Consider the following 7,025-nt stretch of genomic DNA (forward strand, 5'->3'; position numbering starts at 1 on the left):
CTGTTGCTGCAGGAAACGGTGTGTGTGTGTGTGTGTGTGTGTGTGTGTGTGTGTGTGTGTGTGCACGTGCGCTCACGTGCATGCATGAATATCACAGCTATTGAACATAGCTATGCAGGTTCTGGTGTGCGTGTTTAAGGGAGACATATTTCAGCAGAGTCAGTACTTCTTTCTTATGGCCTTCTGGGCTTAAATAAAATGATGATTAGAGTAACTCAGGGTCCATGAAGTACGGCGAGAACAGTTGCCATCTGCCACGGCTCTCATTGGTAACTCATTTACTTTGTATAATAGGCTTGCACATATATGAATTAGGTTAGAATGTTCCGCTCGTGTTTGGAGGAGCCAATAAATGACTTGCTTTTGTGTTACAAGTCTCAGAAGTAAATTATTCAGTATTCATTGCTTGTGGGGCTTAAAGAGAAACTAAATTTATTTTGATTCCTCCACCCTTCTCTCTAGGACGAGCTTTAATGTTCCCATCACAGAGACTCTGCCGAATTGACTAATTGTGTGTTTTGCATATTTATAAACACTTTGTTATTTATTAATGGATCATCTCAGAGATAAAATTAGCACTGTCTTCACATCATAGACATTTCTCAAAGGCGTTCTGACTCACAGCGGCGGGTTTGAGATTTGAGCACACATAATGAAAGCCCAGGCGATTGTTTTCTCAAGTAAATCCCAGCAAGGGGCAAGAGCTGCCCGGATGCAATTTATCAGGCTGCCTCTTCAAAGCTGTGAGGTTCAATATGGCTTTGTAAAATTTAAATTAATTAAAGTTAAATAAAATTTAAAAATTCAGCTTCTCAGTCATACCCATCATGTGTCAAGTGCTCAATAGCCACGTATAGCCAGTGGCTTCCATCTTGGAGAGGGCATGGTGTGTCTATCTGTCATAGAATTCCCATTGTGCAGTGCTGCCCTGCATGCTGTGGAAATTGGTTCTTCTTTGGCTCCCTGGATGGATGGAATGGTGGTGGTGGTGGTGGTGGCGGTGGTCCTTGTGCTAGAAAGGTGGAGGGTTATGGCATGCTGGGTCATGTTTCAAATTCCAACTGTGTCTAGAACTTGGTTACTTCCTACTAACTGTTCCTTGGTCTCATTACTGTCCTTTCTCACCTGGGTTTAGTGCCACAACCTTCTAACTGGTCTCCATCCTTGGGTCTCTAAATCCTTCTCCAACATAGCAGTCAGTGTGATCCTGCTTGGAACCATCCAGCAGCTTTGTGTATCACTCACAATAAAGGCTGGACTCCTTCCAGTGACCTACAAGGCACTCCCTCTGACTCACAACGATCTCCAGATTTCTCTCTATATATCCCTGCTTTCTATCCTTCAGCCACATTAGTCTTTTCCCCTGGCCCAAGCTGTACTCTTTGCCCACAAATACTTCTCTCCCAGGCACCTCTGCATGTCTTATTTCTCTACATGCTCCAGATTAGAAGGAAGCTGCTCCTTGGTGCCCTGTTTATAAATTTAGCCCTCCCTGGGTAACTTTGCTCTTCACTTCTCTTCCGTGCTACCTGACACACATCTCATTATCACAATGCCACGGTTTACTTATTGTTTCGATTCTTATTCCTCCAGGAGAGTGTAGGCTCCACTGGGCAGGTGTTTCGTCTCTTTTCCTCACTACTCTACCTCAGTTCTTAATATGATGTCTGGCACATAGGAGATATTCATCAAATATTTATTAAGCAAATGAATGAGTCTTGTAATTCAAGAGCCCAGAGGGAGAAGAGAGGGAATGAGGGTGAGTGGAGAGACATGCTACCTCATTCTAGATGTGGAATTTTAGGGATGTCACTTAAATTCTTTGGAGCTTATTTTCTCCCCTGTAAGACAGAAATGGTAAGAGCTGCCTGGAAGAGTTGTCATTGGGATTAATTAGGGCATCCGTGGTAAAGACTTCACAGGCAGCAGTATCTCAGGGCCTGTGAGATTGGACCTGGGCACTCCTTTATCTGTGTCTATGGGAAAAAAGCATGCTAGTGTTTCCTCTCTCAGTATATTTTCAAACAGCATGCATTTTTAAAATAGAAAAAGCATTACATATACAAAAATTGAGCCATCTCAGTGATGAACCTACAGATAAAGTTTGGCTGTGAGATCATGATCTTATATATGCAATGGTTTTTAGATCCAAAGGGTAATGTTGGTATTCTTTGGGAAAAATTAAAATTATTCTCTCTCTCTCTCTCTCTCTCTCTCTCTCTCTCTCTCTCTCTCTCTCCCCCCACAGGTGCTACAACTTGAATTTTGCAGTCAAGAACTTTGGGAATGAATTTTCTCCTTCCACCATGTGGGTCCTGAGGATTGAACCCAGGTCATTAGGCTTGGCAGCAAGCACCTTCATCCATTCAGTCATCTCTCTCACACCCATTAAACATTTTCTTTTCATGTTGCTATTCTATAAATGAAAGTTTTATAAAAGTTCCAATAGACAAAGGTAGTGGGAGAATAGAGGCATGCTGTATGATGTGGTTCTGTGTGGTAAGGTAGCCTGAGCCTGCCAAGCTCAGAGACATCTGTATCCTGTGGCTTGACTTATATGACATTTCAAGAGGGAATTGGGTGTCAGCACAGAATGTAGTCTATGTTCTAGGGTTAATGCCATCTTGAATATTATCATTCTTGTAAGAGTTCTATGCTTGCAGAGTTTATACCTGGTTTTCATTTCTATATATTGGAGAATGTAACAGAATTTCATCAGGAAAATGAGATGAACTGCTACTACTTGATATAAAGGCAAAGTGGATGCATAGGAGCTGGGACTGTAGATAGGAAAGCCGTGGCGGGATGGGCTGCAAAGGGAAGCCACCCAACAACAGACTGAAAGGACAAGGAAGGGCAGTGAAGGTGTCACTAGGCAGAGACTGAGATGACAAAGGGCCTGTCTGGAAGAGCAAGATTCGTGCAAGTGATGGTGCTGTTTCCAGAGACATCAATAAAGCACCCTGTCTTAGTTAGGGTTGTTATTGCTATGAAGAGACAGCACGACCATGGCAACTCTTATAAAGGAAAAACATTTAATTGGGGTGGCTTACATTTTCAGAAATTTAGTTCATTGGGGTGGCTTACATTTTCAGAAATTTAGTTCATTATCATCATGGTACAACATGGAGGTATTCAGGCAGACAAGGTGCTGGGAAGTAGCCTAGTGTCCTATATCTTGACTTGCAGGCAACAGGAAGTGGTCTGAGTATCACACTCAGCAAAACTTGAGCAAAGGAGACCTCAAATTCTGTCCCCACAGTGACACACTTCCTCCAACAAAGCCATCCCTCCTCATAGTACTGCTCCCTTTGGGGGCCATTTTCTTTCAAACCACCACACACTCCAAATCTCTCCAAAGCATGTTAAGCCTAGAGAAGAACTCTCTTCCTCAATAGCACCTCCATTGGCTGAATCCAGTGGAGACCACCTGATATGAGAGTTGGGAACACAGCAGTCAGAGAACATGGCCTGTAGGAATAAGACCCTCCCATCGTATATGCATACACATACTACTCACACCCCCACACCAGTAATATAGAGTACAACCAGCTGAAGAATAGTTTTAAAGGCAAACTCAGCAAGGAACAGCACAGGCTAACTTTATAGTCGTGGGTTCTATGTCTCAGTGTCCATTCTCTTCCCATCCATCTCTGGGTAACAGATTAAGTGGGTTGAACACACCTCTAGTTGCATAGGAGAGCTCTGCATAATGTAGATGCCCAAGTCAAAACAAATGACTGCCAACCTTCCGCAGGCTTTAGTGACAGATGCAGGGATGGTCAGCACAGTGTAGCTCCCCAGACAGGAAAGCAACAATGAAAAGCACACGAAGCATAGGTGCTCCTCAGGGCTGTTGCGCTACGGTCAGGACAAGACACAGAAATCAGAACCAAAGCCTGGTAGTCATCACCTCTTGGGAGTTTCAGATGTCCCTTTTCTTGTTCAAGGCTGTTGGAGTTTAGTTATATAACTAACTCACTAATAAAAATAATTTAAACCAACACCAGAGTCGGGGCAACCACAGAAAGAGAGCTGGGTATTTAAGGGGTACCCACATCATCTGTGTGCAGGAAGCAGTAGTTATTCCTTCCTACCTGTGCGTTTTTAGATGCCCTCAGAAGAGGACCACAGATGCTGTGCTAAGCAGGAAGGCCAGGCAAAGAGTGTGCTGTGCTTCAGCAGCTGCCCTCGGGTCCACCCCATGGTTTGAACCATGAGGAGAAGCAGAGGCATACTCAGATCTATAATGACTGTCCAGAGAGCAGCAGGTATCTCTACAAAAGGCACAGACACCGGGGCGGGGATGGGGGTGGGGCGGCAGCTCTGCTTTCAACAACGTGGCTGGGGCCAAAACAAGGGGGAAAGGGGCCGCTGCCACCACATGGCCATTCTCTCTTTGCTTGGGAAAATCGATCGCTCCAAACTTTAAACAGCTTAAAGAAGTTGTCTCTCTTAATAGGGAGACTAGACTGAGATGTTGTATCGATTAGCTCCAATGTCCGCTCTGAAGTCCCCAAAGAGAAAAGCCTGGTGAATTACTCCCTCCTCCCAACGGAGGCAAAAGACTTTATGACCCTGGTGGAAGTGCCAAGGCTCAGCACCAGCACCAGGGAGGAGAGTTAACATCTTGTCTCGATCTGGTTTTGGTGGCAGGCTTCTGCCTGCCCTGGAAATTCCAAGTAGACTCCATTGGATTTCTGCCAGCCGTCTTCAACCAGGAGACAGACAGGGTGAGCCTTAGTCCCTGATTCCTTCTGGAGTCTACTTGTGGCCAGGAGGCTGTAGAGGCTCCTCTGCTGGTAAGAACAGAAGGGTTCCTGTTAGAGTTCACTGTGACACACTGGCTGGGCTGTAGAACACAGAGTGGCTATTTCTGACTCTTTTTTTTCAGCAGCTGGCTGGAAAGCATTTGCATTTGATGTCAGACCCTTCTGAAGAGTGAGCCTGACCTGGGTGCTCTGGATCAGACTAAGTCTGGTGGGGAGCAGCAGCCATTGCTGGAAAGGTTTTTATGAAGTATCTTTGACCTTAACCTTGGAGATTTGAGGTCTCCTGGGCTGTGGGGTGCCTTGGACCAGCCCCCTTCTACTAGGAAGGTTTGTGTGTGGAGCACATCTGAAGCCCCAGTTACTCCTAACCTTTTGATTTCATTGGGGAGCACTTCTAGAGGAACCAGTGACTAAACACTGATGTGTCCATTGAATGAAATGTGGCATCTGCTAAAGTTGGTTTGTTTCCTGTCTGGTAGTTGTCGGGGACAGCAGGTGGATGGGCCTCAGCTATTAGCTCATTCTGGGCTGTGTGAAACTGGGTCAAATGTCAAAGTAGTGCATGTCCCAGGTGAGTCCAGCCCAAGTCTGAGTGTGTGGCTTAGTGTGTAGGGTACAGGCAGAACATTAACATCTGCAGATGGCCTTGGATAAGCAGTGTGCAAAGCAGTGTGGCCATATGTGGATGCCTCCTTTCTGTGGCTTGGACTCATTTACAGCTTGCAGAAATGAGATCACTGCCCACCCCTATAACTATGAATGACTCAGAAATGTCTTAGCAACACTTAGGACTAAAAACCGTAAGATTCACTCCTGGAGACTCTATTTGTTCTTGATGTGATTGGAAGCAATTACTGAGCCTTGGATCCTCAGTGTCCTCATCTGTCAAATGGGAAGAAGGGCACCTATTCTTCCTTTTCATGGATGTAGTGTAGGTCAAATGTGGAGAATATGTCAACCTGATTTTGAAAGAACTTCATCTACTGAAGTTCTAGGAACCAAAGAAGATGCTAAGAACCTGTTTGACAAAGTATGAAGGTCATGGTGTGGGGAGATGGCTAAGGTGTCACAGTGTATGGGGAATGATTGCAGGAAGAGATGCCCAGGCTGGAGCAGTGCAGTGACCCAGTGGCTGACCTGTGTGGGTCCTTCAGGGCATCCTGGTAGCACTCTAGGCAGGAGGTAAGTGACTATTGAGACAGGTGGAGTCTGCAGTTATAATCACTTGGGTGTTGGAATGAGTGGCTCCAAGTGACCTGGCATACATGATGGCAGCCTTGGAGACCTGGCTCAGAAGATCAACTGTAGCAGTGCAGGTTCATTCAGGAGACAGGAAATCACGAATCACTGGCTCAAGTAGGAATTGTCCTAAAGAATGATTGTGATGAACAGGTCACCGAGATGGAAGGGAACTCAACCTTGTTCCCAGGGCTGAGGACAGTCAAACTGGAAACTGCTTAGGATCTTGCTGGATAAGCAGTATTTTGCCTCTGGACAGCAGTGGTAGTTTTAGTTTGGTTCAGACTGATCAGGAGTTGTTTGTGGAACAACTGGCCACTCTCTGAAGTACAAATGGGGAACATACATCATGGCCAAAGGTGCAGAGGAAGTCTAGGTGCAGATGGGGCAGGAGAACTTCAGAGCAAAGGACCTGCACATGGGATTTCCTTAGTGTGGTAGTTTGAATGTGATTGGCCCCCATAAGCTCATAGGGAGTGGCTCTATTAGGAGGTATGGCCTTGTTAGAGTGGGTATGGCCTTGTTGGAGGAAGCGTGTTACTGTGGGGATGGGCTTTGAGGCCTCCTATGCTCAGGATACCACCCAGTGTGGACAGAGACTCCTTCTGCTGTCTGCAGATCAAGATGTAGAACTTTCAGCTCCTTCTCCAGCATCCTGTCTGCCTGCATGCTGCCATATCCCTCAATGATGATAATGGATTAAACCTAAAATGTAAGCCACCTCAAATAAATGTTTTCCTTCATATGAGTAGCTGTGGTTGTGGTGTCTCTTCACAGTAATAGAAACCTTAACGGAGACACTTAGCATGAAGAGAGGGCTATAGAACAGCTATTGGAGGGCCAAGTCCACAAGGTCACAGCTAAATTTTAGCCGGTGAGAAGACCAGTACCAGTAAGAACAGCAGACCTACTTCCTCCTGCCATGTCCCTTCAGTGCCCTCTTCTGAGAAAGTTAACCTCACAGATCCTGTGAGAGTGGCATCGTGCTCGGCATCCTGCATGGCCAAGGTCCCT

The sequence above is a fragment of the Onychomys torridus genome, chromosome 1 (assembly GCF_903995425.1).
Source record: "Onychomys torridus chromosome 1, mOncTor1.1, whole genome shotgun sequence".
Lineage (NCBI taxonomy): Eukaryota > Metazoa > Chordata > Mammalia > Rodentia > Cricetidae > Onychomys > Onychomys torridus.